The 12,157-nt window shown below is 34.8% G+C and overlaps 1 long non-coding RNA gene across 1 annotated transcript; it reads left to right on the forward strand.

Moving 5' to 3' along the window:
- The first annotated feature begins 3,324 nt into the window (after window positions 1–3,324).
- On the forward strand, window positions 3,325–8,550 carry LOC127831026 (uncharacterized). Its single transcript, XR_008026367.1, has 4 exons — window positions 3,325–3,466; window positions 3,609–3,717; window positions 7,971–8,086; window positions 8,481–8,550. It is a non-coding gene; the product is annotated as an uncharacterized LOC127831026 (long non-coding RNA).
- Window positions 8,551–12,157: the final 3,607 nt, after the last annotated feature.

Below are 12,157 nucleotides of genomic sequence, written 5' to 3' on the forward strand. Positions count from 1 at the left end.
AGCGATTTAAAATTTGATGTTGGGATTTCATTACAGGGGTATAAAGTTTGTGCTTTGATAAGGATATGGCGTAGGGTAAAACTGTCTATGAATTTTAATAACATCCGTTTTGTACAGTTGTTTTTAAGCTTTAATATATCAAGAGTGTTAACAGTGAGTCAATTAGAATTGTGGTGACTTATGTTGCGGATGGGTTTTTTTTTTCCATAAATGTAAACTGAAACCATCCATATCTGTACGAGCTGTTTAGCCAGATTTTAACTTTATTTATCAAAATTATATATTGATATAATTTATCTAAAGCTAAAATGCACAATACTTGAGTAAAATGCAAATAGAAGCATTGGGTTACCGCCTTATCATGAATCGCCCATACATATTTTAAATATGCATACGCGCGCGTTCTTTACATACATGTTTGAGTTGTTTGCCATACAATTTGACTGGTGTATATATTATCTATAGTATCGTTAATAAATTTATTATGATAAGTACATTCGATAAGTTTATATAATATTTTTATTAAATGAACCAAACAAGATGACTATCATGTTAATGGTCTAAGCACATTCAGTATCTAGTAAAGTGCACATGTCTTTTTAAATGATGTACCCTAGTGTGCATGAAACGTTAGCATAAGCCGAACAATGTTTGTTGTATCGCTTTAGCATATGCCATAGCTTTGTAAGGACGATTTCCTGACACACTGACCACGCACTGGCCTTGATACGCTGCGATATGGAATGTATCGCATGTTAAGAGACTGTACGATTAAGTAGTTAGAGAGGCTGTGAAAGCATGTGAGTCTGGTGATGGATACCATACTGGACTGGTAGGGTTTCTTGAAGCATGTGAGTCTGGTTGATGGATACCATACTGGATGGTAGGGTTCCTGTGAAAGCATGTGAGTCTGGTTGATGGATACCATACTGGACTGGTAGGGTTTCTAGGTGAGTCTGGTTGATGGATACCATACTGGACTGGAGGTTTCTAGGTGAGTTGGTGATGATCCATACTGGACTGGTAGGGTTTCTAGCTGTGAGTCTGGTTGATGGATACCTACTGGACTGGTAGGGTTTCTAGGTGAGTCTGGTTGATGGATACCATACTGGACTGGTAGGGTTTCTAGGTGAGTCTGGTTGATGGATACCATACTGGACTGGTAGGGTTTCTAGGTGAGTCTGGTTGATGGATACCATACTGGACTGGTAGGGTTTCTAGGTGAGTCTGGTTGATGGATACCATACTGGACTGGTAGGGGTTCTAGGTGAGTCTGGTTGATGGATACCATACTGGACTGGTAGGGTTTCTAGGTGAGTCTGGTTGATGGATACCATACTGGACTGGTAGGGTTTCAACTGCGGGTACTCAACATTCAAAATCTTTCAGTAACAACTGACTAGCTGTAAATTACAGCTATTATTTAAAATTCAGTTCTATTTTCGTTAGTCTAGTAAATCACGCCCGAGATTGTGTTAGTTCGTGCGAAGGGCGTTTTACCTTAGGACCAACAGGGTAACAGGCTGTCCACCTACCATGTAATTTAATCGATAATCAGTGGCAATCAAGTACCGTCTCCTCTAATCGATGACGCGTGAACCCAGTCAGCCGCGAATATTAGGGACGCTACCGAGTTTCTTATGTTTGGGCGTATATAAGTGTTTTTTTACCTCGGGCGGTAGATACAGGATGTCATTTAACCCATTTATGCCTAGCGTCTAGAAAAAAGGCCTTGGCAAACAGCGTAGACCCACATGAGACGTCGCATGATGCGGCGTCTCATCTGGGTCTGCGCTATATGCTTAAAGGAATTTCTGAAAGAAATATTCTAAATATAGAAATAAATCTTCTAGACATCCCTAATTTTGGACATAAATTGATCCAATTTAGAAGGATGGGAGAGTCAACTAGGCATAAATGGGTTAAAATATGAGATGTCACAGGAACGCACATAAAAACAGTTGTGAAAACGCCGCGGGACATGTTATAAAACTCTCACTTACATACACACGCGCATAAGGAATGTCGCAAGACATCCCCGGAGTATGAATTGAAGTCGGACGTAACATGCCGTATGGGCCCTGAGGAAACCCTTTAATACTATCCTTAATATCTATTCAGAAGTTTCCAAAAAATATACAAATGAGTGAGCATTACACTGTGTCCTAAGCTTACACTTCATAGTTCGTTTCTCTAAAACCTGTTTAAGCCATGGTATATGTCTGTTATATAACAGTACATAAAATGACTAAATATGTACGATGCAAAGCGCTTTAAGCTTTTGTTAACGAAGCAAAACACCACCACCACCACCACCACCACCACCACCACCACCACCACCACCACCACCACCACCACCACCACAACCACCACAACCACCACCACCACCACCACCACCACCATCACCACCACCACCACCACCACCACCACCACCTCCACCACCAAAATAGAGTGTTGTTCTATTTTAAATCGACATTTGTCTTCAAATAAAGGAGGGTTCAATGCGTATTAGAATCTTAAAATGTTTACCAGTTAGAGGTGTTAACATGACTTTTGGGCAGCTGTGCTCAAAGAACGTGTCTGAATGAAGGCTTATGCACATCAACTTTATAAGTTAGCCGGTTAATTTGATTATTCTGCAGCTATTCTCAAGAAATTTGTTTTAAACGGAGGCTTATGCGTATTTAATTCTTTATCAGGAAACGGGTTTACGTGAATATTCTGCTTGCCATGCTCTAGAAAGTGCCCTCAACGGACATTCACGATTGACCTCGGGTGTTAAGCATCCTTTACAACGAGTATAGTTGCAAATGATTGTCTATATTGATTTATTAGAATATTGCAGATCTCATTCGGAGTCCTCGAACCATGACATCGCAAACATTGAATCATTAAATCATTTGAGATTCTTTGCTAACAAAACGTATCCGTTCTATAAATGAATACCCTTATTAATGTTTGACATTTAAATTGTCGGACAAAAATAGAATTCGAGTCCCATGCATGAATTCGTTCGTATAAATATTTTTTTCTAAATTGAATTGAATATAGCAATGAATTAGTGACTAACCTAACAACATCCTGAACGACTTTACGACTGCATGTATGTGTAGACCTGAAGGTAATGACTGATGAAATCAGAGTGGATTATTCAACCGCTAAAACGGGAAAAACTGGTTTGGAAAAGACACTTTCGCGTGAAAGTGTTTCTAAACTGTGAACCATTGGCTGAAATCAACGTCCAATAACATCACATAAATATTTTTGGATACCCTAAATTTGTAATGTGCATGGTGGTACCCGTATGTTTGATGTTTGTATTACACCGGATTGAATGTGTTTTCTCCTAACTCATTAAGCGCTAAACGATCGAATGATAAACAAATCCTGTTAGGAAACCTATATATTTGCACGTATTCATAACAAGAAATCAAGTTGATACCTGTGCCGTTAAAGTTATTACTAGGTGAGTTAAATTTTACAGTTAAAGTAAATATTCGTTGGATAAATTTATGTCTAAAAACCATTGTTAATAAATATATATTTTATTTTAAACCGAAATGATAATATATTTACCACTGCTGATGTGTTGTGTTCTTTTTTTACAGAATTCGGGATTTGTTATCATCATAACCGGAACAATGTCGTCTGTCAGGATATTGGTTTGTCTCATGGTTGTGTGCGTCCTCGCAGGGAGTTTAGTGCAGCAGGCAGAAGGTATGCCATTTCAATGACATGTGTCTTAATGTTTAGTTTTCTTCTTTATATCGAAGTTATTATTACAACTTGTTATTTTGGACAAATTAAAATTAATTTGATGTATTGCAGTCGAACTATTTTACTGAAAGAGGCAATTTAACGATATAACTATAGACCGAATTCGATTTTGGTATATACACATTTCGAAAATCCACATCGATCGGTTGCCCTTTATGAAGCCTTACCTGATCAAAAATCAGACGAAACATCTATTTAATTTAGTATATGGTCATTCTTACAAAAATGTTTGGAAACGTTTTTCTAACGTTTTCTTCCAAGAATATTGCTGACACCGTTTTTAGTGAATTTTTCTAAGACCGTTTTATGTTAAAAAATCTTCTTATAACCTAAAACAAATTTCGTTCGGTAAAACAATTCTATCTGCACTATAAATCTCAATCTCCTACGCAGTGGCCTCCCTTATACTAGAAGTTACTGACCGGGCGAAGCAAGGGAAGGGAAGTAACTTCTGTGAGGAGTTTCTATAAAAATCTGCATTCAGAAATCTGTATTCAGAACTCAATCTGTTGTGCACGTCTGCATCTAACGCTTACCACAAGTTTTACGACAAATTCTTGACGCAGACGAATAGGGTAGCGTCTATTTTCATTGTGGAAAAGAATAGTTCGATACAGATCTGTCCGTGCTTAAATTTTGAAAGGCTTGGGTAATTATTTTCATAAGCGTTTCAAGCACTGATGTAAATGGAAAGATTATCTATTTAAATAGTCGGTAATTGTTTGAATTATTGACTTGAGAAATTCGCGGATGGCGATATCGAACTACATTATACCACGTGACGCCATTCTTCCCTGTATCTTGCACCTATGCTTTTAACGCCATCGGCGCTCTCGTTTTTTCTCGGTTCCTTCATTAATTTACCAATTAAAATATGTCGCAATATTACGAATATATGCGCAACTGTGACTTTTCACACTCTATCGAAATGATATTCTTACCTAACGCAAGCCGAAATAAAATACACAATTATTATGTAGGTTTTATTTATTTACAGTTATAAATGCAACAAATACATGCAAATTATGTTTCGCATTAGCTGAGTAGTATTTTTCTATAAATATTATTGCATAATTATCAAGAACAAATACTTAGACATTAGCATACAGTAGGGCTTTGTCGGAACATCTTGAATTGACCAACTGTCTTTTGGTCCGAGAGCCGTTATAAGGCATGGGCCCAATTATGGAAGTCTGGTCCATCTCGGACGTTTGTTATCGTTTATCATACATATTATCCTATTTTTTTCGTCCGCTAAAATTAACTTCCAAACCAGCTTTCGGAACTTGTATTTTCATTCCAATAATATGCAATTTATGAAGGATCTCTAGTTAGGTGATTTCTTTGACAAAACACAACCAATTGGAGATGGACTCTCGGGATTTTCGGGAAAACGATCTGATTGAAGTAGTCGATCTTACAGTTCAATATTTCACTAATAAATCAGAATCGACAAAATTAAAAACATATTTATGATTGTGTATTATCGGTACATCTTGAAAACTTCAATAAGAATACATAAACCGCTCTGAACAGTAATTTGATGTCGTTTATCGTTTTTTAGTTGTTCGCTTGCGAAGAACTAAGTTTAATGGTATGCGTGCAAGTCAGTCTGCTCTTAACCTACGCTAATGAACAAATACCACCGCATCTGCCTGTTTATACTTCACCACTGATACACTGCAGACAGTGAGTGTGTGTATGCAATCAATAGTGTTTAACAGCTTGTGCGACGACATTGGCTAGTTTGTCATTGAAATCAGTAATATTGGCTGCCTTTCAGGGAAAACGGGACTTAATGCATGTCAAATAAGTGGTGTCCCAAATTAGCCCGTGCACACTGATTAGCCTGTGCAATGTGCACAAGCTAATCAAGGACGACACTTTCTGATTTATGGTGTTTTTCATTTAAAGAGAGTCTCTGGTACTGGGATGACAATTAATTCATATGCATTAAGCCCTGTTTATTCCAAAATGAAGCTTAAATTATCTTTTCTATTAATGATTTGAAATAAGATAAAAGTGATAATAACTTCTAAGTAACCTTGCTGACAAGGCAAATAAACAAACTCACTTTTAAATCAAATAAACAACCAATGAGTTCTACATTTTTACCTTGTGGTATTTTTTGGTAAACATCTAAAAGGGACCTTTTCACCGTTTGTCATTAAATGCTTAATTATATTGATAAATGTAAACATGGATCTTAAAAGTTCCATTAAAAATAAAAAAGAATAAAACAAGAGATTGCCAAGCAATATTGTCCCAAACCGGTGAAACTCCACCATGGTCAGATTAAACAAAAATTGTTGCCATAGCAACCAGAACTCTTGACGTAGGAACACAATGAAATGACGTGCATAATCTCCATATTGCCATCTATCCATGTTTCACGTGTCATGAAAAAATATGACGAACTTTTAGAGTTATCGCAGGATCCAGAAAAGTGTGACAGACAAAACGTGAAAATGTCCCTTTAATGTCTTCAGACTTGCAAATTGAATGAGTTCAATACAATGTCAGATCTTACATCATAACTTATAGGTTTGTGGTTGCCTGTTAGCCTGGGGCCAGTAGATTTAAGCCCAGGAAACTCAGTTTCAAAAGTTGGTTACAGCTTGGCTAAAAAGCAGGACAACTAGCTTTTTTCAAAACTTGAACAACTCAATCCAATAAAACATAGAATACCAATAGGCGATGCGGATCAATTAGGCCTAGGAAAGATTTAATTCCGGCTCACAACAAGACATGATGCATTAAAAGTCTGTCAAGTCGGCAAAATTGTTGCTCAATAATTTAAAGAAACAAAACAGTCATTTCTGTAAAAGAAGAACACCACATTTAATTCAGAAAAGTATTATTTAAAAGGATAAAATACTTTAGATACTGTCGTGTCCAAGATGCTAACCGTCATACGATGCCTTGTTATTTGTTACACACGGTCTCCGTCCCATCAAAAATAAACGTAAAAGTTGAAAACAAAAGTCGAATGTGTGGGCATCGTAGTTGTTGTATTCGCAAATGATTTTAACTTTCGAAAATTGAATAATTCTGCTTGAAGAAGTACGACAGAATTCGTAGAAAATAGAAATGTTTCGTCCTTATGTTAAACTAAAAAATAAAGATGGGCAATATCGGAATGTGTCCGCGACTGTTTCGCTATGCTGTCTGGACGCATATTAGTAATGCTATACAGACAATCTTGTGGATGCGACCACTTGTATTAAGCGACCTTTGTCTTAAGCGACCATTTTGAAATCCCACGGAGCTTTTTTCGCTATATACTGATATTGTATTAAGCGACTCTTGTCTTAAGCGACCAGCGACCGCTGATTTGTGTGTATTATGATGTCCGAATCTTGAATTAAGCGACCACTAGGAGGTAAAAGTGGTTAAATCTATTGATCTTTCAGGGACAAATCCGTTTTTATTGTTTATCTAAGCCGATAAGATGTACTGTTACACCTCTGCTTTGTTTTCACAACCATTATGATTATGCTTTGTCTCGTTGACCGGTTCTGACCGGTATTGTTGTAGACTGCGTATCAATTTATTGAGTTGAATAATAGAGGAACGTATTGCGCACAGTCTACAGCTTAAATAGTTTACTATGTGGATCGTTAAGAGGCAACGCCGATTTTTCTCGAGTATAGATAACAGGTGCAGAAAACACTGTACGCGACAAACATTTCCTGAGAAGTGCGGAAATTAAACTATTAATCGGCAATATCTGTCGAAATCCGTACATTACCAATTTGTAAAAAAGCTAATTAGTAGATATTTGTTAGCCAATCACATTGTTATTTACTTAATAAATTTTACAATCAGGTCTGTTTGTTTGTTTTCAATTGATGTGTTTTAATTTTTACAGCTCATTATGTATCATTATCGAGTCAGATTTCCTTAAGAGTACATGTATATGCAGAAATTAAAATGTCAAACGAAAAGTGTTAACGTTGAACGAGAACATTCGGGTTTTGGAATACTTGCATGTACCAATATGAATTTCTAATTCCATATCTCAGAGGGACTGCCGCGATCTGTATATATTTTTATTCAGACACTTTCGACGATAAGAACAATCAGGGATGTAAAACCGAAGCATCAGAGTTAGTAATGAGAAACTGCAACCTGTAAATTTGTTTTACGACAAAAGCATCTCATATGTGTTGTATGTTTCTGTTTTATTTCAGCGACCGACGGGTGCGCCTGTGCGTTGAACTGTGCGTGGAACGAATGCCTGGTCGAACGTTGTGGCAGGTGGGGTTGGCGTAGATTGTGTTGTCCTAATAACAGCCCGGAATGCCACGTGAGATTTTTATTTATTGGCTGCAAATTGATTTAATTGTAATTATGCAGTATTATTAAAATACAAATTTAATATTTATATTTAGATTTTAAACAATTTAGCTCTCTGGCATGGGATTTTTGCGCAATATGGTATTTAAGTACTTGCATAAATTCCGTGGTCTCCGTTTTCAGTAATGATGTCTCGCGAGATCACACCGTATATTCTATGTATACTGTCATTTATTTTTTATTGAACCACAAATATTGATTTAAGTTTTTGATCCGGCGAAAAATTGGTTATTGTCATTATTTGTGTTATAGTACTTTGAGAAAAACGCATTGGTTTGTTAAAACTGTTCCTTATCCTTTGAAATAATACTTTTCTGAAGTTAATGTGTGTTCTTCTTTTTCAGAAATGAATCTTTGATTCCGAGGCGGATACAACATACGAACACAATCGCTGACTATATTTATCTACAAAAAGTAAATTATACATGCATGAGTTGTGAAATGTTTTATACGTATGCTGTTCGTATTAAGAAATAAATGAATAATGTAATTTTATTCAATATACGCCTATGTTTCGTTTTTATTAGATTAATAAAATCGAGTTCATTATTGTTTCCACTATACAAAGAAAAAAGGTGAAATTCAGAACAATGAAAAAATACATGAAAATCATGAAAATCGTTTTCAATGACACTAGTGTTTACTACATTTAGACAATGTATACAATAAGTAAGATCATGTTCTATACCAAGATGTCGTCCGGTTTCAATATTTAAACTTGTGGTTGGCACATCTTGATTTTGCAAGTTATTTTATATAGTAGGTGGTATTTTACGCGACGTATTTTTCTGGTTTAAGCAATGATTTATACATTTTATATGTTTCACATCTAGACGAGTTGACTAAATTCCCTGACCATGTAAACGTGTTACAACAAATAGGGCGATCTTCAAAAAGTTGTAAAAATACATCGACATTAAAAACATCCTGGCGTTTCAACATATTATAACAGTTTTTGGAGTATCTATGTAATGGCATGTGAATAAGTTTACACCAGTATTTAACAAGTAAAGTCAAGTCAATTTTATTGGCAAATACATGTGTACGTAGCCAAAACGAAAACATAAATGTACATGTAATGACGGTGTAGAAAAAAAGACATAAATACTATAATTAATGAGATGAAAAGTATGGTATATCATGGTTATGAATTGATAACTAACACGAAAATACAGTAAACAATAAGTTAATACTATATTTTTCTTTTCCAACTTTAAACGATGTGTGTATTAAAAAACAACAACATTCAATTAGCGAACCAAAGCTAACGTGTTTGCCTTGAAAATACATATAGAGATAAATATAGCAAACGAAAAAAAAGAATGGGTGGGGGGGGGGGGGAGAGAAACAAAAACATCTTTGACGTCTGTTGTTTTCACATATATGTAGCCTACCGTAGGCGATTATGGGAAAATATTAGCTTGTATAAATCGTTTCAAATCAATTATAGCTTAAAGTCGTTATACACACGAGCTTTGAATTCATCAAAAGTGATGTTGTAATTAATGTTCCCCACCTTACAATCGCCTATTCGAAACAAAATCATAGACGATATCAGGGAAAATAATTACTAAAATGAGCATACATGTACATACACATACTATGCACAAGTGAGAAACACTGAAAGACATGTACGTACAAACGTTTTTAGCTATAAACATTTTTTTCTTGAAAATACAAAAAATGTATATACACATATAATAATATGTAACATTTCCATCTCGTTCTTATTAAAGAATCTAATTTAACACACTTGAAATTATAGTCTAGACATAATTGTTATCTTCCAATCTTCCCTAGAGCCATATAATTGTAGGCTTACCTATGTGGAACAAGAAAATCTTGTATATTTTCAGATAAGGTATGGCAGCAAATTTCCGCCCAGGATTGGCTTAAGCACTGAGTCAAAACTTTTTAAATACTCTTGAATCTCAATTTTTCCAAAATAGCCTTGGTAAGGTGTGACTATTTTAAAAAGAGATCGTCCATGAATCCCAATTTTAAATGGTATTATACAGGTTTTGTTTCTTTAAAAATCTTTTTTGTAATAATTTATATGTAACTCCTAAAACAAAACACGAAATCGACATGCTAATTTATTGAAGATACAAATCATGTTACACCAGCTTAACAAAATTCTTTACATTTCAACTCAAATTAAAGTGAATCGCGTCTATTTCGAATCATTTCTCAATTACAGACCACAACTGAATTTGTTATGCCAGCGTAACAAAATTCCAGACATTTTAATTCAAAACCAAACCGCTCGCATTTTGAACATGACTTATTTACAGACCAAACCTTAAAATGTTATGCCAGTGTGACAAAATTAAAAACATTTCAACACAAATGCAAATCGCTCGCATTTCGAATCATTACAGACCCATGCTCAAATGATACGCCGGCATAACAAAATAAAAATATATTCTACAGAAAAAGCATTGCTTTCACGTTTCCAATCCGTCCTCATCTACAGACACAAACTCAAAATGTTATGCCAGCTTAACTAAATTCCAAACATTTCAACTCATCAGCACTGAGCTCCCATTTCAAATAATTTCTAATTTACATTCCCCAACTCAAATGTTACGCCGGCATAACAAAATATATATTTCAACAGAAAGTGCACTGCTCTCAAGTTTGCAATCATTCCTTATTTACAGACCCAAACTCAAGAAGATATGCAGGCGTATCAAAAATCATAATACTTCAACTAATAAGAAAATCCCTTGCATTTCAAATAATTTCTTTTTTACAGACTCAAACTCAAATAAGAAAATATTTCCACAGAAAGTGAATTGCTATCAAATTTCAAGTCATTCCTAATAAAAAGACCCAAACTAAAAATGTTAAGCCAGCGTTACAAAATTCCAAAGATTTCGACTCATAAGCGAATCCTTTGTATTTCCAATAGTTTCATATTTACAGACCCAAACTCAAATGCTATGCAAGCGAAACAATATTCATAACATTTCAACGGAAAGTGAATGGCTCACACATTTCAAAGCATTCCCTATTTACAGACAAAATCTCAAAATGTTATGCTGGCGTAAAAAAAATACGTTATATAATTTTCGTTATTGGGTAACCGGTAATAAACAATGGTTTCTTCCAAGAGCATTTGAAATGATATCGTATGAAGAAATCAAAAAGTTTATTGTTGATGATTTTATGTATAATTTTAGGTAAGTGATTGCAAAGATGTAAAGTTGTATTTATTTCAAAGGAGAGAAAGACGATTTCAATGCAATAATATTTCACATTGATTTATTGTTTTTATTTCAATATAATAATAGACAAACACACATAGCATACACGTCTCTAAATTTTCGGGCGCCTGTATTTTTTTTAAACTTTTTATATTACTTTTTATTAATTTACTTTATAATGTTAGGCGAGAATGTGTTCAATTTGTTCGCCCCATACACGCTAAGCCTTGCCAATAAAGCTCGAAACTCGCCTATACGAGATTCAGCCAATCGGAAACCAGGAAAAACTCGGTCTTATATGAGAATCTATTTCGACAATTGTGAACGCCATTTTGAAGTTGTATGCTTTGTTTTGGTGCAAAAGTTTAAATCTTTAAAAATATAATATTGCAGTTTACTTAAAGCACTCAGCTCCTTACATTTTCAGCTCCCTTTTTCGACAATACCAATTGTGCAGTGTAACAACAACAGTATGGTTCAATATTTGAGGATATGTATCAGTAATATCGCCTTCATATTACAATATTAATAACATAATAATTATTCTTTTGCAATTAAATGCATGGAACATATGTTTGCTCTTGCAACAATATTCAATTTTCGTTTTATATTAACAAGATATCTCTTAATAGGTAGTTTGGTGTACATAACATTTTCAAAGCATTTTGCAATGGAATGTAAACTGGAAAGAGTTGAATAGAACAGAAATTTTGCTATTTTTCAAAACTTCATACTTCATTTAATAGCAAAAACCTGTAATTCGAAAGTGAAATTTAAGTTTATTTTGCTGAAATTAGAATAATATGAGTCGC

The sequence above is a fragment of the Dreissena polymorpha genome, chromosome 5 (assembly GCF_020536995.1).
Source record: "Dreissena polymorpha isolate Duluth1 chromosome 5, UMN_Dpol_1.0, whole genome shotgun sequence".
NCBI lineage: Eukaryota > Metazoa > Mollusca > Bivalvia > Myida > Dreissenidae > Dreissena > Dreissena polymorpha.